General features: G+C 40.4%; 2 non-coding genes across 2 annotated transcripts; both read left to right on the forward strand.

The window, feature by feature from the left end:
- Window positions 1-2,868: 2,868 nt before the first annotated feature.
- LOC142165288 (small nucleolar RNA Z199) lies at window positions 2,869-2,952 on the forward strand. Its single transcript, XR_012696142.1, has one exon. It is a non-coding gene; the product is annotated as a small nucleolar RNA Z199 (small nucleolar RNA).
- Window positions 2,953-3,145: 193 nt separating this feature from the next.
- Window positions 3,146-3,232, forward strand: LOC142165043 (small nucleolar RNA SNORD18). Its single transcript, XR_012696068.1, has one exon. It is a non-coding gene; the product is annotated as a small nucleolar RNA SNORD18 (small nucleolar RNA).
- The last annotated feature ends 21,109 nt before the right edge of the window (window positions 3,233-24,341 follow it).

The raw sequence follows: 24,341 nt of genomic DNA on the forward strand, positions 1-24,341 counted from the left end.
GGGCCATATCTCAGAACAATACCAGCCCCTCGGGCAATCACATAGAACGGTACCAACCCCTCGGGCAATCACATAGAACAATACCAGCCCCTCGGGCTATCACATAGAACAATATCAGCCCCTCGGGCAATATCTCACATCACAATGGGTACCCGCGCTCATTGGGGGTGTACAGACTCCGGGAGGGGCCCCTTATAGCCCAAGCACAATATCAAGCCACCTTGTGGCATCATAAACAAGCTCTCGGCCTCATATCAATATCAAGCCACCTCGTGGCGCACAATCTCAGGCCCTCAGCCTCATTATAATAATTAGTATCTCACTGCTGCGACGTGCAGCCCGACCCAAAAGTATCCTCACAATACAGGCCCTCGGCCTTAGTCAGTCAAAAATCACATAAGCCACTCGGGCAACAGTAAAACATAACGCTCAGCCCAAAATATTATTTAAAATATCATTTCAAGTGTTAAAGTAGAGTAAACATGACTGAGTTTTGAATACAGTGGAAAATAACATGACTGAGTTCAAGTATAAAGTCAAAACAGTAAGAAAATATCAACAAAAATCCTCGAAGGGTTCAAATAGTTGGTACTAGGCCCAAATATGGCTTTCAGCCCAAATAATGATGATAGCAAATAGTTTTCAATCAAATACGCAGTAAAATCATCAATCGGAATGTACGAAGTCACAATCCCCAATAGTGCACGACCCCACGCTCGTCATCAAGCGTGTGCCTCACCTCAATATAGAAAAACAATGTGTAATCCAGGGTTTCAAACCCTCAGAACATCATTTACAATCATTACTCACCTCGATCCGGTCTGAACTCTAGCCCGCGATGCCTCGCCCGCGCGAATAGACCTCCGGATGCTCCAAATCTAGCCACAATTAGTACATAATCATTAAAATATGCTAAGGGAGCGAAGCCCACTCAAAAATATCCAATTTAACATCAAAATCCCGAAATTGCTCAACCCCCCCCCCCCGGGCCCACGCTTCAGAATCCGATGAAACTCACAAAATCCTACATCCCATTTAACCACGAGTCCATCCATACCAAAATTACTAAATTCCGATAATAATTCGGCCTCCAAATCTTCAAATCTTATTTTCAAATCTCTAGGTCCAAATCTTCAATTTACACCTCAAAAATATGTAATCTAGTCGGATTATTCGATGATAATTCAATATTATGGAGTAGAAATGATCACAAGTGACTTACCTCAATATTTCCCATGATTTCTTGCTCAAAAATCGCCCCAAGCCGTGTTCTTTCACCAAAAAAACGTCAAAATGAGCTAACAAAAAACACAACATTAATAAATCCAATTCTGGTCACTAAAGGCTTAATTCCCGTCGCTAAAAGGTCCAATCTGGTCGCTAAAATGTGCACACCAAATCTGATGCACCAGCAGTCTTTAATTTCACTAAAAAGGCAATAACTCCATCATACGAACTCGAAATTCGATGATTCTTGTTCCTATGAGTCACAAATAATGATTCGAACATAGTCCTTCAATCGAAACTCAATTCGGAGCTCGTTTTATCAGTGCGATATCCATTTCGCTCGTTAAACAATTAACTCATGATTCGCGTCAAAAACCTAATCACGACTTGATGAAATTAGGCCAAACTTTCCAGATCACTCATATAATTCATTATCAAAATTTTGGAAGTCTCAAAATTAAATTTCGATCTCTAGAACTAAAAATGGACCTTTGGATCATTACATGCTTATGCTCAAAACGCCAAAATCTTCCAAAAACTCTTCCAAAACATATCCGAGCCTCATGGGACCCCGACCAAACATGCCAACACACCCCATAACATAATTCAAACTTGTTCCAACCTTCGGAACGCTCAAAACAACATCAAAAAATCAAATCACCCTCGGATTCAAGCCTAAGAATTCCAAAACTTCTGAATTCCGAATTCGATCAAAAAGTCTATCAAACCTCGTCCGAATGACCTGAAATTTTACACACACATCATAAATGACACAACGGACCTACTTCCATTTCCGGAATTTCATTCCGACCCCGATATCAAAATCTCACATGTCAATCGGAAAATGCCGAAATCTCAATTTCGCCAATTCAAGCCTAAACCTTCCACGGACTTCCAAAATGCATTTCGATCACGCTTCTAAGTTCCAAATCACCTAACGGAGATAACCAAACCATAAAAATTCCAATCCGAGATCAAATACACACAAGTCAAATCTTTCAAATTTTTAAACTTTCAAGTGAGACTGTTCTTCCAAATTCATTCTGATTAACCTGAAACCCAACACCAATGATTTACATAAGTCAAAATACACCACACGGGGCAAGTCATGCCCGAGAACTGGCGAGGGAAGTGCAAAAGCTCAAAACGACCGGTCGGGTCGTTACAATAATATACTGGAGTTAATATACAGGTGCACCAAACTCCAGTATATTATGCTGGACAGGTCTCTGTTGCAGCAAAATAGTGATTATTTTTCATTGACTTGATAAATGTTGGCTATTTTTAAATGACAAGTCCGAAAACTGACTATACCATGCTATTTTTACGATAAAACACTTAAAAAAACTAGGGCTTTCTCAGGCCCATTAGCCCATGAATATTAGGGCTTCTTTTCAAAATAAGCAGCCACATATTATCTCCTATAAATGAAATTCACCTCGAAGCCGTATCTCAGTTGCCTTCAGATTCTATTCCTCAACTTTGCAGCCACAGCCGATGGTATTCAATATTCATAGCAGCTACTTGTCTGTCATCTTTCTTATTGTTCTTCACACAAATAATAGTGATGGGCTCGCATAATGGTTGCAATGAATACTATTGTCTTTTTCTTTTTTCTCGTTGTATTAAGGGGCAAAGAGTAAGTCATGTGATGAGAGAAATAACTGCAACAAAATGATCGAATATTTCTTCTTGATTACTATAGTATTTAACTCTCTGATGATTTAATCTCTTCTTGCTCCCTATTATTTTCTTCTTTTTTTTTGATTTTTTTCTTGTTTTTCATTTAAGTTTTTTGTTAAGTTATTTTTCTTTTTAATGCTGGTAATGTATGACCAACTTGAATGCCTTCGATTTTGCTTTAGTGGTTAAGTTGTTTTTCTGCGTTGAAAAAACAGTATTTTTTATCTGCAATTAAGAGACATGATGAGTGAATAATTTTTGGTCCGTGTTTCTGATTTAACCGTGACCGATAACCTTTATTCTTAATTTACTCTCTGATCTCGACTTATTTACCTTTATTGCGTTTACAAATATCTTAGTTTGATTTTGAGTTGTCTTTTTTGTTTTTGTTTTTCGATTATTCGATTTTTGAGTTATTTTCTGGCACTCTGTAGAAAGGTATCATCTGATTGGATGAAAAATTCACATTTCAGACTGAGCATATTACCGCTTCGATATTTGTTTTATGTGCTGATTGGTTGGAAAAATTGTTTTTGTTGAAGATGAATGTGCTGTTACAAAAAGATTTAACCTTTAGATTCTTACCATGAATTCACGACCATTTAGAAATTATAGGTTAAAACTAAAAAATTTCTAACAATTTTAGTTATTTTTAACATATATACCTATACTACAAATGAAAATGTTGGAATTATTGAACCATCTTACATCATTCATAGCTACTAATTTTAGTTATATATTACTTTGCATGACAGGGGTAGATTAATTTCAATATGTTATATTTGGGAATTCGAATAAATAAATTAAAGGCGAAATGACTTCTTGGCCACTTAAATTTGTCGGGTTTTTTAAAGTCGATACATAAACTTATAACTTTCCTATTTGAACGCTCGAACTCGTTTTTTACATAACTAATAAACACATTTGACCATTGACCATGCTCATGTGGCGTCAGTTGGTCCTAATCAACAGCTCGCATGAAGAACATGACGCACAGGAGCGTGAAAACCCCCTTCCCAACGCCCATCAGTACAAAATACCTCCTTCCTCCCTTTTTAAAAATTTGAAGCTCCATTTTCAATTTTTTCCCATTTTTCAGACCGTGAAAATGGTGGAAAGTTGTATATTTTGTCATTGTAGAGTTGAAGCTAAGTTTTGAACTTTCCCATAACTTCCCCTTCCAAGTTCGTTGATTGAAATCCTTCAAAAGCTTTCCGTACTCCTTCTGGATGTTCAAGGTGATGCTAACAACCTTGTGGAGGAACTCGACAATCTGCTCGAAGTCCTTCTCAACCAATCCCCTTGATGTCATTGCAGGAGTACTTGCAAATGAGAACTTCAATTAGTTAAAAATGTCTAATGAAAGACCTTAACATTATGCATAGAAGAAGAGATTCCGGGGGATTTCAAGTTTCAATAAGGAGGGCCTTCAGATTCTCTTTGAAATTCCAAGTAAGGTTGGTTTCTGCTTTTGTATAGAAATAGATTCATTGAACTAAAACATTTAGAAAATTACGAAACTGAACCACGACAAACCTCCAAACAGCAACCTCGACTTTTGATTGAGGAAGAAAATTGATCAGGTGGAGTGTTATGTGGTGAAGGGAAGAAAAAGGAGCAGAGATAGGCGTTCTTCTGTTGCTAGGGTGTTGGAATTAGCTTGAAATGGTTGATGAAGAAGAACTCTAAAGCAGTCAAAGAGAAGGAGTTGCTGCTTGACTTTTCGCACCCTTACGTGTAAGACATCCATTGGTCATTTGCTGACTGGATGGATACGTATGTGTATGTGTAGTACATGCGCACATGGTCAATGGTCAGATGTGTTTATTAGTTATGGAAAAAACGAGTTTGAGTGTTCAAATGGGAAAGTTATAAGTTTATGTATCGGCTTTAAAAAAACCCGACAACTTTAAGTGGCTAGAAAGTCATTTCGCCTAAATTAAATAAAAAAAAGAAGAAATAAAAAATTACACTAGAGGGGGATTTGAACCTCGAATTTTGATTGTAGAGGTGCATCAAATAATTATTGTGCCATATACTTTGGTCAAATTTGGTGCGTGTCAAATACACTTTGAGAATGTTAGGTGTGTAAAGTGGTTTTTGCCTTTTAATTGTTATTATTTCTATTAATCCAAAGACTCATATACTAAAGGCAACGAGGGCTAACCATTGAATGAGGGACGGAGGAGTGAAGTCCAGATCCCTTAAAATGAGAAACCAATGCTTAAATGGGTCGAGCTCAAGATGAGTTAGATCCAATTTTGTCCAATAGCTTCTCGTGATGGGGTATGTCAAAAAAATGTGATCAATAGTTTCTGAAGACAAGCGACACACATGGCAGTTAGCATTTTTATTAATGCCAATGTATCGTGTACATAGATAATAAAATTTGTGCAAAGAAATAACCAAGACTGAAAAATATAGCGATAATATGTAATATTTTATTTCAAACAATAAAAGTGTTACAATTTTATGAACCCTCTCATTCTTGTTTTCAATAGTAAATAAAATGAATTCAAGGGCCTTAGAGCTTGATTTTGAATTTGATTTACTCATTACGAACGCTTTGATGGTCGCCAGTAGGGGCATTTTTATATATACTCACTTTTGGGGCCACTATTGAAGTTATACTTGTATTGTACAAATTTTTGCAAAGTATATTTGCCCGGATCTGAAGTAATTCAATCTCTTCAATGTAACTTCAGAAATCAAATTTGAAATTTTTCTACTTTTCAAATACAACTTCAGAAATTCGAATCCGAAATAGTTCAATCTCTTCAATGCAACTTCAAAATAAAATATAAAGTTTTTCCATCTTTTAAATGCAACTTCAGAAATTTGAATATTAAGTAGTTCAATCAATTGAATGCAACTTCAGATTTCAAATCTTAAGTTCTGAAACATAAACTTGTTCTTTGAATTTTAGCAATCCAATACATAATTCAATGTCCAAATCTACGCCAAATGAGTTGGTTTGAAATATAACTTTCAAATATCATAACGAACAAATCTCAATCATCAATTGTCAAAACAATATCAAATTTAATAAACTCATCTTGCAACTAAAAAGAAGAAGAAACTCTAAGCACAAATAAGAAGAAAACGACGATAAAGAAGAAGAGAAAAATGTATGCATTTGAAGTTATCCAAAAATTGGGTATCAGTTAAACTTTTTTTAAAAAGTGAGTAAAAATTCAATGGGTGGCGCAAAACTGGACGCCACATAAAAATTTTACTGCCACTAAGGGTGGCAAATGGGCAGTTTGGGCCGAGTTTGTGCGGGTCAAAATGGGTTGAAGCAAGAAATTGGTCATTGCCCAACCTTGCTCAAAGCTTACTTGGGCTAAGATGTGTTGAATCAAAATGGACTAAATAATAAGTAGTAGCTCAACCCGCCCAACTTGGCCCAACTTTTGTATTTTCTATTAAGGAATTTTTACCTTCCTATATAATATTTGAAACTTATTTACCAAAATTATCCTAATTTTGTATATTACCTACCACAAATAAGGGTTACTTACAAACTATATATAATCCATTATTAGTGCCTTAAATAGGGAGATTAGTTACATCTTTTTTCTATTTTCTCTCCACTCCTCTTTTAATAGATCTCCTTCCAATTGTTTAACTGTCACGACCTGAATTTCCCACCCTCGGGAGTCATGATGGCACTTACTCGTGGAAGCTAGGCAAGCCGAATATTATAAAATCATTACCTTTTTTATTAAACATGTTCAATCATTTAAAATAATAAGTGATTAAACAGTGGAATAAATTAAATAACCAAAAATGCGGAAGACGAAAACTTAATAATTCAGCCAAACACTGCTACATAATCTGAAGTACAATACTACCCAGAATTTGGTGTCACAAGTCACGGACTATCTAAGAATACTACAAATAAGGTCTGAATGAAAATACATAAGTTTGTCTCTGTATAAGTAAAAACAGAAAGACAAAAGATAGGAGGAGATGCCAAGGCCCACGGACGTCTGCAGGACTACCTCGGGTCGCCTGAGTGGACTGAAGACATCACCCTTACTGCGGTCCAAATGCTTCGGTATCAGTATCTGCACACATGCAGAGTATAGTATCAGCACAACCGACCTCATGTGCTAGTAAGTGCCTAGTCTAACCTCAGTGAAATAGTGACGAGGCTAGTTACAGACTACCAAATAAACCTGTGCAGTTAAATCATATACAGCGGAAATAAAAACAGATAATTACAGCTAAAGTTGTGCGGGGGAAACATTCTACGGGGAGTAACAGATAACAACAGAATAACAATAAAGAAATATAAGGAACACCATAAATCAATTACCAGCAAAAGATAAGGAAATAAGAAAACAAGTACACATGTAATACCGTTGCAATCGTGCAACCTGATCCCATTTCATATAGTATCGTTGCAGGCGTGCAACCCGCTCCCATTTCATATAGTACCGTTGCAGGCGTGCAACCCGCTCCCATTTCATATATTATCGTTGCAAGCGTGCAACCCGCTCCCATTTCATTTATCAACACCAATCATAAAAGAATCCCGGCAATGGAACAATAGCATAATAACAATATTCCGGCAAGGGAACAATAATATTATAACAACATATCGGCAAGGGAACAATAATATCACAACAACATCCCGACAAGGGAACAATAATATAATTCTCATATGAAGCACGAATAAACCACAACGGAGTCATAAAAATTATAATACAAGACTCACGTGCATGTTTGACACCGACGTATAGATACTCGTCACCATGCCTATACGTCGTACTCCACAGTTAACATGTAGCAAATAAGATACAACTCTTAATCCCTCAAGCTAAGGTTAGACCAAACACTTACCTCAAACTTTCACGGCCAACTCAAGCCTCAAACACCACTTTTTCTTTAGAATTCGCCTCCAAATTACTTGTATCTAGTCCAAATTAATTTAACAACATCAATAAATGCTAAATAATTCAATCTCAATGCTAAATTATAGGTTTCTATCATTTTCTCCAAAAAGTCAAAAATCGACACCGGGCTTGCTTGGTCAAAACACAAGGTTCAGACCAAAACCCGATCACTCATTCACCCACGAGCTCGAATATGTAATTAGTTTTGGAAGCTGACCCCAAAAAGAGGTCTAAATTCCAATTATTCAAAAAACCCTAACTCTACCCAAATCCCAAATTTTCTACCCTTAAGAACATGATTTAGGCCTTGAAATCTAATGGATATTAATGAAAATTGAAGAAAACAAGTCTAAGAACACATACCTATGGTTTTGTGGTAAAATCCCTCTTCAAAAATCGCCCATGTTCGAGTTTAAGTGAAAAAGTTATGAAGTTTTGAAGAAATCCCGTTTTGCTACTATTTTAAAATAACTGGACAGGGAACCTATGCGTTCGCACTCAATTGAATGTGTTCGCATAGGATAAGGGGCGATGGGCATTGCGATCGCGGGGTAGGGAGTGCGATCGCATAAAGGAAAAAGAGGTTTCCCTTCCCCGGGCCTAGTTAATTCAGTGCGATAGCGTGAGAAGCCTTGCGTTCGCATAGAACAAATGGTGACCCCCAGAATTAACTCTACGCGATCGCGAAAGTTGCTATGCGATCGCATAGCACAAAATAGGGCCCCCTAAGACTACCCTATGCATTCGCGAACCTACCTATGCGATCGCATAGCACAAAAACCTGGACACCAACAAACAGCAAAAACACCAGATTTTCTAAGTTCGAATCACCTGACGCCTATCCGAAACTCACCCGAGCCCTCGGGGCTCCAAACCAAATATGTACACAACCTCAAAAGCATCCTACAGACATACTTGTGCGATCAAATCGCCAAAATAACATCTTAAACAATGAATTTAGCATAGAAATCCTAGAAAAATCTCAAAACTTTGAAAGTATCAAATTTCACAACTACGGTTCCGAATCACATCAAACGACTTCCGTTTCTTACCAAATTTCACAGACGCATCTTAAAAGTCATCTTGAACCTGTACCGGAATTCGGAACCAAAATATGGGCCCGATACGATAAATTTCAAATATAATCAAATTTCCAAAAACTCCTATATTTTCAGTAAAACAATTTCTTTCAAAAATTCATTTCTCGGGCTTGGGATCTCGAAATTCGATTCTGGGCATACGCCCAAGTCCCATATTTTCCCACGGACCCTCCGGGACTGTCAAATCACAGTTCCGGGTTCGTTTACCCAAAATATTGACTGAAGTCAACTTAAATTCAATTTTAAAGGTCAAATTAACATTTTCATCACATTTCCACATAAAAACGTTTCGGATATACGGACGGACCATGCACGCAAATCGAGGTAAGAAAAAAGGAGGCTTCTAAGGCTTCGAAACACAGAATTTGCTCGTAAATCAAGTAAAAGGTCATCACTTCCTCCACTTCTAAAACAATCGTTCGTTCTCGAACGGACATAAGAAGGAAGTACTTGAGTCGGAGAAAAGATGAGGATAGCGGCTCTGCATATCGGACTTGGCCTCCCAGGTCGATGCCTCAGCAGGCTGATCTCTCCACTAAACACGAACAGAAGGGAAACCCTTCAATCTCAACTGGCGAACATGCGGGTTTAGAATAGCTACCAGCTCCTCCTCATATGACAAGTCCTTGTCCAATTGGATAGTGCTAAAGTCTAACATGTGGGATGGATCACCGTGATACTTCCGAAATGGACACATGAAACACTGGATGCACGACTGATAAACTCGGCGGCAATGCAAGTTTGTAAGCCACCTCTCCCACTCGATCAAGAATCTCAAATAGGCTAATGAACCTAGGGTTAAGCTTGCCCTTCTTTCTAAATCTCATCACGCCCTTCATAGGCGACACTCGAAGAAACACCCGCTCGCCAACCATGAATGCCACATCACGAACCTTACGGTCGGCATAACTCTTTTGCCTGGATTGAGCTGTACGAAGCCTATCCTGAATGATCCTAACCTTGTCCAAGGCATCCTGTACTAGATCTGTACCCAACAACCGAGCCTCTCCCAGCTCAAACCATCCAACCAGCGACTGACACCGCTTACCATACAAAGCCTCATAAGGAGCCATCTGGATACTCGACTGGTAGCTGTTGTTGTAGGCAAACTCTGCTAAAGGCAAAAACTAATCCCACGAGCCTCCAAGGTCAATGACACAAGCTCTAAGCATATCCTCAAAATCTGAATAGTCCGCTCGGACTGCCCGTCCGTCTGAGGATGAAATGCTGTGCTCAACTCAACCCACATGCCCAACTCATGCTAATTTCCTTTCCAAAAATGTGAGGTAAACTGCGTACCTCGATCAGAAATGATAGACACGGGCACACCATGAAGACGAACAATCTCCTAGATATAGATCTTAGCTAACCTCTCAGAATAATAGGAGACTGCCACATGAATGAAATGCGCTGACTTAGTCAGCCTATCAACAATAACCCACACTGCATCGAACTTCCTCTGAGTCCGTGGGAGTCCAACAACAAAGTCCATAGTGATACGCTCCCACTTCCACTCGGGAAGCTCAATCCTCTGAAATAAACCACCAAGTCTCTGATGCTCGTACTTTACATGCTGACAATTCAAACACCGCGCCACATATGAAACAATATCCTTCTTCATCCTCCTCCACCAATAGTGCTGGCATAAATCCTGATACATCTTAGCAGCAGCCGGATGAATAGAGTACTGGGAAATACGGGTCTCTTCTAAAATCAACTCTTGGAGTCCATCCACATTAGGCACACAAACTCGACCCTAAAGCCTCAAAACCCCATCATCTCCTAATGTAACCTTCTTGGCACCACCGTGCTGCACCGTGTCTCTAAGGACACACAAATGAGGATCATCATACTGCCAATCACGGATACGCTCAAATAAAGAAGAACGAGCGACTGTGCAAGCTAATACACAGCTGGGCTTCGAAATATCCAACCTCACGAACTGATTGGCCAAAGCCTGAACATCCAAATCAAGCGATCTCTCACTGACCGGAATATATGCAAGACTGCCCATTCTGGCTGACTTCCTACTCAAAGCATCGGCCACCACATTGGCCTTCCCCGGATGATATAAGATGGTGATATCATAGTCTTCCAATAGCTCCAACCACCTCCTCTGCCTCAAATTTAACTCCTTTTGCTTGAACAAGTATTGCAAACTCTTATGATCCGTGAACACCTCACATGACACGCCATATAAATAATGCCTCCAAATCTTCAACGCGTGAACAATGGCTGCTAACTCCAAATCATGAACTAGATAATTCTTCTCATGAATATTCAACTGGAGTGAAGCATATGCAATAACCTTGCCATCCTGCATCAACACCACACCAAGTCCAATACGAGATGCATCACAATAAACTGTATATGGCCCTGAACCTATAGGCAAAACCAACACCGGCGCCGTCGTCAAAGCTATCTTGAGCTTCTGAAAGCTCACCTCACACTCATCCAACCACCTGAATTGGGCACCCTTCTGGGTCAACCTGGTCATCGGGGCTGCAACAGATGAAAACCCCTCCACAAACCTACGGTAATAATCTACCAAACCTAAGAAACTCTAGATCTCTATAACTGATGCGGGTCTAGACCAGTCCTTGACTGCCTCTATCTTCTTTGGATCTACTTGAATACCCTCTGCTAAAACATGACCCAAGAAAGCAACTGACCTTAACCAAAACTCGCACTTCGAAAATTTAGCATACAACTGACTATCTCGCAAAGTCTGAAGAACCACTTTCAGATGCTGCTCATGCTTCTCCAGTCTGCAGGAATAAATTAAAATACATCAATGAAGACTATCACGAATGAATCCAAGTAAGTCCTGAACACTCGGTTCATCAAATCCATAAAAGCTGCTGGGGCATTTGTCAACCCAAATGACATCACCAAAAACTCATAATTCCTGTACCGAGTGTGGAAAGCTATCTTAGGGACATCGAATGCCCTAATCCTCAAGTGATGGTAGCCAGATCTCAAGTCAATCTTTGAAAATACCTTGGCACCCTAAAGCTGATCAAACAAATCATCAATCCTCGGCAATGGATACTTATTCTTGATTGTAACCTTGTTCAATTCCCGGTAATCTATACATATTCACATCGATCCATCCTTCTTCTTAACAAACAACACCGACACACCACAAGGCAAGACACTACGTCTAATGAAGCCTTTTTCAAGCAAGTCTTGCAACTACTCCTTCAACTCCTTCAACTCAGGCGGGGTCATATGATTCGGCAGGATAGAAATGGGCTGAGTGCCCGGAGCCAAATCAATGAAGAAGTCAATATCCCTGTCGGGTGGCATACCCGACAGGTCTGAAGGAAATACCTTAAGAAACTCACGAACAACGGGCACAGAATCTATAGAAGGAACCTCGGCACTAGAATCACGAACATATTCCAAATAATCCAAACATCTCTTCTCGACCATATGCCGAGCCTTCATATATGAGATAACACTACGAGTAGAATGACCTGGAGTCCCTCTCCACTTTAAACAACGCAACCCCGGCAAGGTTAAGGTCACAGTCTTGGCATGACAGTCCAAGATCGCATGGTAAGGTGATAACCAGTCCATCCCCAATATGACATCAAAATCAACCATGTCCAAAAGTAACAAATCTACACGAGTCTCCAGACCCCCAATCACAACTATATATGAACGATGGACACGATCTACCATAATAGAATCACCCACTGGTGTAGACACATATACAGGAGCACTCAAGGAATCACTACGCATGACCAGTTATGATGCAAAATAAGATGACACATAGGAGTACGAAGATCCTAGATCAAATAGAACTGAAGCATCTCTACTACAAACCAAGACAGTACCTGTGATAACTGCATCAGAAGCCTCAGCCTCAAGTCTGGTTGGAAGAGCATAACATCGGGACTGGGCCCCACCACTCTGAACTACATCTTTGGGATGGCCTGCTGCCGGCTGGCCTCTACCTCTACCGGCCTAAGATCCACCTCTAATACCTCTACCTCCACCTTTAGCACCTCTACCTCCACCTCCAGCTGGCTTGGCGGGCGGTGGAACACTCGGTACCTCAACCATGGCACAAGAACCCTGGTGTTGAGAACTGCTCAGTGCTCGAGGATAAAATCTAGCAATATGCCTCGTGTCACCACAAGTAAAACAAGCCCTCGGCTGCTGAGGCTGATGACCCTGAAAACTCTGAAGCGGAGGTGCACTGATAGGAGCTGGTGATGCACTGTAAGATTGTTGATCAGAATACTGCATGTGAGAACCACGACCACCTGGGGAACCGTGAGAAGCTTAAAGTGCTGACTGAAAAGGCCTAGGAGGATGGCCTCTACCATACGAATCCCTGCCTCCAGACAAGGCACCACTGAATCTTCCTGAATGATGAGGTCTCTTGTCAGACCCTTGACCACCTCCCTATGATAGAACCATCTTAACCCTGCTAGTCACATTGGCCGCATCCTGAAAGGAAATCTCGCTCCCTGTCTCCTTAGCCATCTGAAGTCGAATAAGCTGAACGAGTCCCTCAATAAACCTCCTCACTCTCTCTCTCTCTCTCTCAGTGGGAAGTATAAGAAGAGCATGACGTGCCAAATTAATAAACCTAGTCTCGTACTGAGTAACAGTCATAGAACCCTGCCGGAGATGCTCAAATTGCCTCCGATTGATCTCTCTATGAGTGATAGGAAGAAACTTCTCTAGGAATAACTGAGAAAACTGATCCCAAGTCAAAACTGGTGACCCAACTGGTCTAGCCAAACAATAATCTCTCCACCAAGTCTTGGAGGATCCAGATAAGCGAAAAGTAGCAAAGTCGACCCCATTAGTCTCCACTATGGCCATGTTCCTAAGAACCTCATGACAGCTGTTTAAATAATGCTGGGGTTCCTCAAAATATGCACCGCTGAAAGTGGTAGTGAAGAGCTTGGTGAACCTGTCCAATCTCCACAAGGCATCAACAGACATAGCTGCTCCATCGCTGGTATGAGCTACCACACCCGGCTGAACTGCTCCAACTGGCTGAGCTGCTGGAATCTGAAACTAGGGAGCCATTTGCTCTGGAGTGCGAGTAGCAGGAGTCTGGGCTTCTCCTCTAGCCTGAAAGACGGCTGGTGCTAGAAGAAGCAAGCCTGCCCGGGTGACACTCTCTATAAGGCCCACTAGACGGACCAGAGCATCCTGGAGTACTGGGGTAGCAATGAGCCCCTCTGGAACCTGATCTGGGCCCACCGGAACTGCCTGGGCCGGAACCTCATCATCAAACTCAACCTGAGGCTCCGCTGCTGGTGCTGCTGTTCTGGGTTGAGCTTTGCCCCTACCTCGGCCTCTAGCACGGCCTCGACCTCGCCCTTAGCACGGCCTCGGCCTTGCCCTCTGCCCCTCGTGGGAGCTGCTACTAGGGGCTCAGGCTGTTGATCGGTGGATGAGGAAGCGTGTGTTCTCGCCATCTGCGAAAGAATAGAGTAGAAATTTAATTAGCATTGAGAAACCAAACCGCTCGACAGGAAAGAATAAATGTCAAGTTTTTCCTAACTTTGTAGCCTCTAGGGAATAAATACAGACGTCTCGGTACCGATCCCTCAGACTCTACTAAGCTTGTCCGTGAATTGTGAGATCTATGTAAACTAGAGCTCTGATACCAACTTGTCACGACCCGAATTTCCCACTCTCAGGAGTCGTGATGGCGCCTACTCGTGGAAGCTAGGCAAGCTGAATATTATAAAATCATTACCCTTTTTATTAAACATGTTCAACAATTTAAAATAATAAGTGATTAAACAGCGGAATAAATTAAATAACCAAAAATGCGGAAGACAAAAACTTAATAATTCAACCAAACACTACTATATAATCTGAAGTACAATACTACCCAAAATTTGGTGTCACAAGTCACGGACTATCTAAGAATACTACAAATAAGGTCTGAATGGAAATACATAAGTCTGTCTCTAAATAAGAAAAAATAGAAATAGAAAAGATAGGAGGAGACGCCAAGGCCCGCGGACGTCTGCAGGACTACCTCGGGTCGCCTGAGTAGACTGAAGACAACACCCTTACTGCGGTCCAAATGCTCTGGTATCAGTATCTGCACATAGTGCAGAGTGTAGTATCAGCACAACCGACCCCATGTGCTGGTAAGTGCCTAGCCTAACCTCGGCGAAGTAGTAACAATGCTAGGATCAGACTACCAAATAAACCTGTGCAGTTAAATCATATACAACGGAAATAAAAGCAGATAATTACAGCTAAAGTTAGGCAGGGGAAACATGTTGCGGGGAGTAACAAATAACTACAGAATAATAGTAAAGAAATGTAAGGAACGCCATAAATCAATTACCAGCAAAAGATAAGGAAGTAAGAAAACAAGTACACATGTAATACCGTTGCAGGCATGCAACCCGATCCCATTTCATATAGTACCGTTGCAGGCGTGCAACCCGCTCCCATTTCATATAGTACCGTTGCAGGCATGAAACCCGCTCCCATTTCATATATTACCATTGCAAACGTGCAACTTGCTCCCATTTCATGTATTACCGTTGCAGGCGTGTAACCTACTCCCATTTCATTTATCAACACCAATAATAAAAGAATCCCGACAAGGGAACAATAGCATAATAACAATATCCCGACAAGGGAACAATAATTTTACAACAACATCCCGGCAAAGGAATAATAATATGACAACAACATCCCGGCAAGGGAACAATAATATAATTCTCATATGAAGCACGAATAAACCACAACTGAGTCATAAAAATTACAATACAAGATTCAGGGACATGCTTGACACCGACATATAGATACTCATCACCATGCCTATACGTCGTACTCCACAGTTAACACGTAGCAAATAAGACACAACTCCTAATCCCTTAAGCTAAGGTTAGACCAAACACTTACCTCAAACTTCCACGACCAACTCAAGCCTCAGACACCGCTTTTCCTTTAGAATTCGCCTTCAAATTACTTGTATCTGGTTTAAATTAATTTAACAACATCAATAAATGCTAAATAATTCAATCCCAATGCTAAATTATGGGTTTTTATCATTTTCCCCAAAAGGTCGAAAATCGACCCCAGGCCCGCTTGGTCAAAACATAAGATTTGGACCAAAATCCGATCACCCATTCACCCACGAGCCCGAATATATAATTAGTTTCGGAATCTGACCCCAAAACGAGGTCTAAATTCCAATTATTCAAAAAGCCCTAACTCTACCCAAATCCCCAATTTTCTACCCTTAAGAACATGATTTAGGCCTAGAAATCTAATGGGTACTAATGGAAATTGAAGAAAACAAATCTAAGAACACATACCTATGGCTTTGTGGCGAAATCTCTCTTCAAAAATTGCCCAAGTTTGAGTTTTAAGTGAAAAAGTTATGAAGTTTTGAAGAAATCCCGTTTTGCTACTGTTTTAAAATAACTGGACAGGGAACCTATGCGTTCGCATACAATTGAATGCGCTCGCATAGGGTAAGGGGGGATGGGCATTGTGATCGCGGGGCAGGGAATGCGACCGCATAGAGAAAAAATAGGTTTCCCTTCCCCGGGCCTAGTTAACTCAGTGCGATAGCGTGAGAAGCCTTGCGTTCGCATAGAACAAATGGTAACCCATAGAATTAACTCTACGCGATTGCGAAAGTTGCTATGCGATTGCATAGCACAAAATAAGGCCCCCTGAGATTACACTATGCGATCGCGAACCTACTATGCGATCGCATAGCACAAAAACCTAGACACCAGCAAACAGCAAAAACACCAGATTTTCTAAGTTTGAATCACTTCGACGCCTATCCGAAACTCACCCGAGCCCTCGGGGCTCCAAACCAAACATCTACACAACCTCAAAAGCATCCTATAGACTTACTCATGCGATCAAATCGCCAAACTAACATCTTAAACAACGAATTTAGCATAGAAATCTAAGAAAAATCTCAAAACTTTCAAAGTATCAAATTTCACAACTACGGGTCCGAATCACATCAAACGACTTCCGTTTCTTACCAAATTTTACAGACGCATCTTAAATGTCATCTTGAACCTGTACCGGGCTCCAAAATCAAAATATGGGCCCGATACCATAAATTTCAAATATAATCAAATTTCCAAAAACTCCTATATTTCAGTAAAACAATTTCTTTCAAAAATTCATTTCTCGGGATTGGGACCTCGGAATTCGAATTTGAGCATACTCCCAAGTTCCATATTTTCCTATGCACCCTCTGGGACCGTCACATCATAGGTCCGGGTCCGTTTACCCAAAATATTGACCGAAGTCAACTTATATTCAATTTTAAAGGTCAAATCAATATTTTCATCACATTTCCACATAAAAGCGTTCTAGATATACGCCCGGACCATGCACGTGAATCGATGTGAGGAAAAAGGAGGCTTCTAAGGTTTTGGAATATAGAATTTGCTCGTAAATCAAGTGATGACCTTTTGGGTCATTATATTAACATCCCTACCACCTTATACATTTCAGGCCGAATGTCACACCTCCTTTTTCCGCCCCCGGGGGGCGCAGGGGAGTTTTTTCCAATTAAAGGACAATCGAAATGGGATTCGTTTAATTATTTCAGAGTCGCCACTTGGGAGATTTAGGGTGTCCCAAGTCACCAATTTTAATCCCGAATCGAGGAAAATAATGACTCTATATTACAGTCTGCGTACCAGAAATCTAGATAAGGAATTCTGTTAACCCGGGAGAAGGTGTTAGGCATTCCCGAGTTCCGTGGTTCTAGCACGGTCGCTCAACTGTTATATTTGGCTTATTTATCTGATTTTTAATACAATATGAACTTATGTGCAAATTTTATCTTTTAACCGCTTTTATCATTCACTGTTATTTTTATAGGACTTGCAACATCGTGAAAACATGTCTCGAACCACGTTACATCAATGCACCCGTGGTTATTGACATATCTCGACTCGGTTGAGATTTGGATTTGGGTCACATAAATGTGCACCCGAATTAAGAAAAATAAATTATTAAGACGCGCCTAAGGCAACTAACGTATTGTTATTTTGGGGAAGGCCGTAAAATTTGCTAAACGGCATGCCCCGAATTCTAAGTATTTTTAATATATATGCATTTAGAGGGCCCCGCAGCTTCTACATTTTTGTTTGTCGAGGCTCGTTTCATTTATTATTAAAAGGAATTTACAACGTCATGGAAATGCATCTCGGGCCACGCCACAATCAATGCGCCCGTGACTAAAGACATATTTCGACTCCGTTGAGATTTGGATTTGGGTCACATAAGTGTGCACCCGAGTTTAGGGAGATAACATTATTAAAGGCGCGCCTAAAGCAACTAGCGCATTATTATTTTAGGTGGGGCCGTGAAGTTTCTAAACGGCCCATCCCGGAATCTAAGTGTTTAATACATACATTTAGAGGGCCCCGCAATTTGTGCGTTTTCATTTGGCGAGGCTCGTCTCATTTTTATTATTGTTTTTTTTATATATAAAAAGGGTGAGCCTAAACCAACTACAATTCGCTAATTTGTTTGTCTCTAAAAGGAAATACTAATTCATTAATTTAACAATGGATGGCTAGTAGGATGTATGGCTAATAGAGAGTGTTTTAAGCTTGACAAACTATAATTAATTATGAGCATACGTTAGAACTAACCCATGTGGCAACCAACAGAATAATGACTAGCAAAATCATGATAGGACTTATTAAATCAATCCGGCTACAAATTCGGCAAATTAGTCACGATCATGAAAAAAAACTTTTTGCACAACTTTTCGTCTAGCACGCCAATTTGAGATAGCAGTAGCATAAACACAAAAAAAACTAAAACTCGATAGATTTAAACAAAAATTTCATCATAACATGTATTCGAGCTCGGACATGATAGTAGCCGATATCTACTCAAATAAAGATTAGAAACTAACCTCTAATGACAAACACTGCTGGAGGTTTACAATTCATTTATCGAACTGAAACGGAACCATAGTCAGCGAGATGACAGCAAACGAAACCAACGAACTAGAACCTCACATCGGCACTCGAACGGACTTCAAACGGGAAGCCATAGAAACAGTCATCAAAGCTCAAACGGAATAGCTCGCACCATAAACTCGAACGCGAAGGGACGGAGGATGGGTCATGGCTGCTGTTGACGTTTCCAGGTGATTGTTTGGACATGAGGGGTTGGACGACGCAATGCAGCAGCCGCGATAGCGCTGCTCGCCGGGCTGGGGTATGAACGGAGGTTTGATGGTTGCGTTTTCGACTGGTGGAGTTTGACGACGGGTGAGTAGGGGAAGCTGAACGGGATGGAGGGAGTTGGTGGCGCGACGGACAGTGACGACGCAGCAGCAACAGCTGCTGCTTGTCCGGCTGGGTTATGGCGGTTTGGACAATAGGGTGGTGGTGTTTGGACGATGAGGGGGGAGCTGTTGGTCGTGGTCAGTAGGGTCGTTGATGCTGCAGCTGTTCCGGCGAGGAAGCAACAGCTGCTGCGTGATAGCAGCGGACGTGGGGGTGTGACCGGTTCAGTTGACGACGCAGTAGGGTTTTCTGGACTGGTTTTTTTGAAGAAGACGGAGGAACAGTGGTCGTTTGGGCAGCTGGGAGGTTGTCGATGGTTTGGGGTCTGTTTGGTGGTGACAGGGAGATGAACGGAAGGCTGTGTGGTTGTTGACGGAGGGAGCTGCTAGGGCTTCTTCTTCTTCTTGTTGAAGAAGAAGACGATGAACAGTAGTTGTTCTTTTTCAAATCCGAAATCCCCCTTTCCTGTTGGCTTTCGTCCGTGTTTTGTATTGGAATGCCCATGAAAATGAGCCCCACGCGTGGTGGGGTTCGAGGCATATGTCCCCCACGCGTGGTGGGGTTCCCCACGTGTCCTGGACACGGTTTATTATAGGCTAGGTCCGAAAATTAGGCCTAAAACCGGGTAGTTTAAACCCGAATATTATTCTTTTGCCCGGACCCGAGAAATAGAAACACGTTGCTTAACTAGTCCTATGTAAGCAAAATAACTACCAAAAATAAGACTAGTATTTAAACAAAACTATATCTTTTTAAATATTTTTCAAGGTTTAAAATAGCTACAAAATATTAAAAAACTATTTTTTGTAATTTTTGTTTTTAAATATTGAGATAAAATATGAGGTAATATTTTTGTATTTTTTCAAAGTTAAAAATGCCTATAAAACTTTAATAGAATTATTATTTTTGTATTTTTTCGAAATTATATAAGGCATAAAAATAAAGTGCAATTTTTGTATTTTTTTCAAGTTTATGAGAAATACATAAACTAAAATTTATATATATATTTTTTGAAATTTTCTTTTTGCAACGAAATAAAGTAAAAAATAGTTAAAATAGCTCTATTAGTCCTAAATTAGATATTTTAAGCTAAGAGCGTAAAAATTCCCGGGGAGGGTCAAAAATCACGTGCTTACAGCTGCCCCTCTTTGACTGGAAACACGAAGAGTTTTCCGACAAAGAACGACTAGACGTGTTTTTGACCCGACCATTACTTGGACGGACTACACTTAAGGAAAGGGAGGGATTGTGACCGAGCCCTGGTATCTGAGCTGCCTACATATCCTTGGTTATACAGGAATCAGACCACGTGTAGTTCGGGAATGAGAGAGATGGTAGAGTGTACCGAGGTGAAGAGCCGATCGAGGTTCTGTTCCGTTGAGGTTCCGGCCCGCGGTCCAGTCATTACAACAAAAATGAAAACTGAAAAAGACTAACTAAGCCTATCAGCTACTAGTTACAAGGATTCCTATCTCTTAAGTCTTCTGAAACTTGGTCTTGAGTCTTGAATGGTGCTTCATACAGACTTTGGATTTGAACCTTGATACTTGCTAGTTGTAGGCGCTAGTTCTTGAGCAGATTACATCCGTTCTCCACTTCCGTGCTTCGGATTCATTCATTTTTCTTCTTTTTTCTTCTTCTTTTTTTTTTTTTTGTGACTAGCTTTTGTTGACCCTCTGAGACTGTTGACTCGCATTCTTGGGGCGAGATTCTTGTTGCTTCTATCTTCGATTGAGTGCTGGGGATTTTTGTTGTGGCTTTCTGTCTTCCAATGGGTTACTGCTTGATCTTTGACAGGCGGACTCCTGACATCTTCGATCTTTGACATACCACAAACTTCGTTCTACAGCCGGGTCCCTGACAATCAAAACAAACAAAACAAACAAAATTTCCTAACCCAGTTTGCACTGGGGAGGTTTGTGAGTCGTTAGCGAAATCGTAGCCCACTGATACTACTGGTGCAGTGCTGAGAGTGAACTAAACACTAGATTAGGATGTATTCCCTTGTTATGCAGGTGGGCGCCTAACTTCAATGCTTGAAATGTAAGGACTGAAATGTATTCCTCTCGTTATACAGGTGGGCGCCTGGCTTTAGGAAAATGACTCTTTTTTCAAACGTTTTTCTTTTCTCTTTTTTTTTTCTTTTTTTTTCAATCGTTGTTTTTTTTTTGTATCTTAGGAGAAAGATTCATCAGACTAAGATTTTGATCCTAGGAGAAGGTTCGTCAGACTAGGTCTCTATCTTAGAAGAAAAATTCGTCGGACTAAGATTTTGATCCTAGGAGAAGGTTCATCAGACTAGGTTTTTTCTTTTTGGTATCTCAGGAGAAAGATTCATCAGACTGAGATTTTGATCCTAGGAGAAGGTTCGTCAGACTAGGTCATTTTTGTTTTTGGTATCTCAGGAGAAAGATTCATCAGACTGAGATTTTGATCCTAGGAGAAGGTTCGTCAGACTAGGTCTCTATCTTAGGAGAAAAATTCATCGGACTAAGATTTTGATCCTAGGAGAAGGTTCGTCAGACTAGGTCATTTTTGTTTTTGGTATCTCAGGAGAAAGATTCATCAGACTGAGATTTTGATCCTAGGAGAAGGTTCGTCAGACTAGGTCATTTTTGTTTTTGGTATCTCAGGAGAAAGATTCATCAGACTGAGATTTTGATCCTAGGAGAAGGTTCGTCAGACTAGGTCTCTATCTTAGGAGAAAAATTCACCGGACTAAGATTTTGATCCTAGGAGAAGGTTCATCAGACTAGGTCTTTTCTTTTTGGTATCTTAGGAGAAAGATTCGTCAGACTAAGATTTTTTGTTTTTGGGTATCTTAGGAGAAAGATTCGTCAGACTAAGATTTTTGTTTTTGGGTATCTTAGGAGAAAGATTCATCAGACTAAGATTTTGATCCTAGGAGAAGGTTCGTCAGACTAGGTCTCTATCTTAGGAGAAAAATTCATCGGACTAAGATTTTGATCCTAGGAGAAGGTTCATCAGACTAGGTCATTTTTGTTTTTTGGTTATCTTAGGAGAAAGATTCATCAGACTAAGAAGGAAATGCGTCTCCTACGGGTGAAACTAAAACTTAAACTTAGGAGGAAATGCGTCTCCTATGGGTAAAACTTAAACTTAGGAGGAAATGCGTCTCCTATGGGTAAACTTAAACTTAGGAGGAAATGCATCTCCTATGGGTAAACTTAAACTTAGGAGGAAATGCATCTCCTATGGGTAAAACTAAAACAAAACGAGGAGGAAATGCGTCTCCTATGGGTGAACTCTAACGATTTCAAACTAGGAAGTGCGTCTCCTATTAATGAAACCTTCGCTTTCTCTTTTTTTTTTTTTTATTTTGAATTATTTACTTACCTGTGTTGTCCTCCCTCGAAACTGTTGGGGATTATTTAGATGGGGATGGCTTTTACCTTTTTTCCTTTTTTCATTATTATCTTTTTATTCCTCTTTTTTTTTATTATTATTATTATTAGCTTCCTCCTTTGAAGTCTAACCGCTGAGGATACCGACTTTCCAACCTTGTGTTGGACCCCTCGCAACTGCTAGTGATAACACTGTTGAGGGTAAAATGTTATCAGCTGAGGGTACCTGACCTCCAGAAAATTTTCTAAATGGAAGAAAAATTTTCTGCCCCAGTTTGATAATACCCCTTGTGGCATGCGTTTCTGCATCAATACCATTTCCTTTACCTGTTTCAAATCAAACAAAATTGTTAGTTTAAAACATGGTGGTTGGTTGTGATACTCCTGCTGGGGCGGTTTTCCCTTTCTCCCTCCTTGCTCTGTGTTCCACAACTTGTTGGGGACGATATTATGTGCCGGGGATAATCCCTTCCTGCTGGGGGTATCCCTCTTCTTTTGTGGCATAGTTTGGAAACTGGCATTTCCCCGACCTTTTAATCTAGTATGGATTTCGCCCAAATCATGCTCACTGCTCTCCTTGCTTTGTTCACGGGCCTTGTCTTTGAGGTTTATAACCTTGGTTTTGGCAAGGATATCCCTCTTGACGCTCGTCAATCCTTTTGTCAATTCCCTTTTGCTGGGGATATCTTTATTGACACTGGCCTCGCGCTTGTTCCTTGCTGACTATACCATTTGGATGTACTAGTCAGATCTCATCTTGAAAAGCTGATGGCATATTTGAAGTCATTTCATACTTGTTCTGACCAGACAGACTCTATTGGGGAAATTTTTATGAAAGGAGAAAAATAACAGAAACAAAATAAAAGACAAAGGAAACAAATGACTCTTTTACAAAAGAAACTACAAATAAAAATCTATCAAACGCAAATACCGACTCTAATGGCCATGACATGCGTATGTGGCCTATCCTCTGCCGTCAATCATCTTTTAAGATCTTCAATTGGCGATTCCCCCTCTGACTCTCAATCTTATTCGACTTGTAGTGCCCGAAGGGTTTTCACTATCAAGTCTCTCTCATCTTTGGGTTCTTCTCTCAGCTTTCATCGCCTTATGGTGCCTGTGAAGGTTTTCACCAATAAGATTCTCTCGTTTTATATCTCTCTCCAGCTGGGGATTTTTGGAGTGTTTCTGGTATGACTCTTTCTGCTGTGGAGTAGAGTCCTGTCTGCTGTGGAACAGAACGTTATGCTCACCGGTGAGACTCTCATTTGTCTGACTTGGCATTTTTGAAAACTGATCAGAAGGTCTTTCTTTGGACCGTAATGTGGGTTTTGGATATGGCTAGAAAGAAAGGGTATTAAAGGCTCAAAAATGAATCGATTTCGGGTTATTAATTACAACCTTCGGAATTAGATTTATTTACAACAAACGCAACTTTTGCCCCAGTTTCTTGCTTGGGGATATTCTGATTGTTTTTTTTTCATTTTTCAAAACTATGACCGAGCCGTGAAGCGCCTACGTATCCTCTTTGAGGAATCAGGTCAAACGTAGTTCCCAATTCCTATTTTTCATTTAATTTTCTTTTCTTTTTTTTCTTTGTTATCAATTTTCTTTTCTTTTCTTTTTTCTCTTTTTCGTTTTGTTTTTTTTCTTTCCTTCTCTCTCTTTTTTTCTTCGTTGCTACTGATTCCGAACGAGGGGTATGAAAGAAAATAAATAAGGCTCAAAAGGGGTAACGAAGGATAAAGTGTTTGGGTAGCAGAACAAAATGCCTTC

Source organism: Nicotiana tabacum, chromosome 1 (genome assembly GCF_000715075.1).
Source record: "Nicotiana tabacum cultivar K326 chromosome 1, ASM71507v2, whole genome shotgun sequence".
In the NCBI taxonomy this organism is placed as follows: Eukaryota; Viridiplantae; Streptophyta; class Magnoliopsida; order Solanales; family Solanaceae; genus Nicotiana; species Nicotiana tabacum.